Here is an 897-nt window from a genome sequence, read left to right on the forward strand (position 1 = left end):
CTTCGTACAGGACAGTTTCGACTTCTTGTATTAGCATGAGACAGAGAACGCGGTCAGTCCCCCATTCACAGAACACGCCTAAACACCTCATAAGGAAGTGGATGTTGCTCAATCCTTCCCCAACCTAAACATCTCCCCAGGGATTAAAATCTAAATTAAGGCTTGCACACCCCCTTCCTTGTCTAAATAGCATTTAAGCGTATATATAATTTATGTCTACAAACATTTGGATTTCCTTGGCTTGTGGTTTTCAGTTCTGTTCAATAGCATTTTTGAAGGAATGCAGGGAATTTAGTTCCCATGCAGGCTATAGGCTATTCTGGGGTGAGGGGGAAAACTGTTACGTCAGTTGGCTATTCGTTCAAATAATCCAGCATTCCACATTACACCATACATAAATACATACATACATACACTTTACATAGAGGTGTGGTGATATATGACAAATTAATAGCTGTTTCATACTACTTTACTGTTATGTGGGCTCAGGGGTGAGGGGAAAATTGGTCGTGTTTTGGGTGTATCATATTCTGAAATTGATCGTGAGTGACATTTCAACAGACATAACAGATGATGTAATTATGGATTTCCACGTAAATTAAATACAGATGTTACTTTTATTATTTCTTGTGTTTGCTAATTCCACTGTCTATACAAGAAAATAAATTATTGCTTATTCCAAAATATTTGGAAAATTCATGTATTTGTCTAAATATATAAATAATGATTAATAAATCATTTATAAATACTTATTATGTTATTATCACTTTTATTTATTTTGGTCTTTTCTGGAGTCAGTGAAAAAATGAGTAGGCCTAATGAGTAGGATGTCATTCATTACTTGCAGAATGCAGAGAAGAACCGAGACAAAAAATATTTTAGGCTATAATTTAATGT

Source organism: Sinocyclocheilus grahami, unplaced genomic scaffold (genome assembly GCF_001515645.1).
Source record: "Sinocyclocheilus grahami isolate Dianchi unplaced genomic scaffold, SAMN03320097.WGS_v1.1 scaffold455.1, whole genome shotgun sequence".
Taxonomy (NCBI): Eukaryota; Metazoa; Chordata; class Actinopteri; order Cypriniformes; family Cyprinidae; genus Sinocyclocheilus; species Sinocyclocheilus grahami.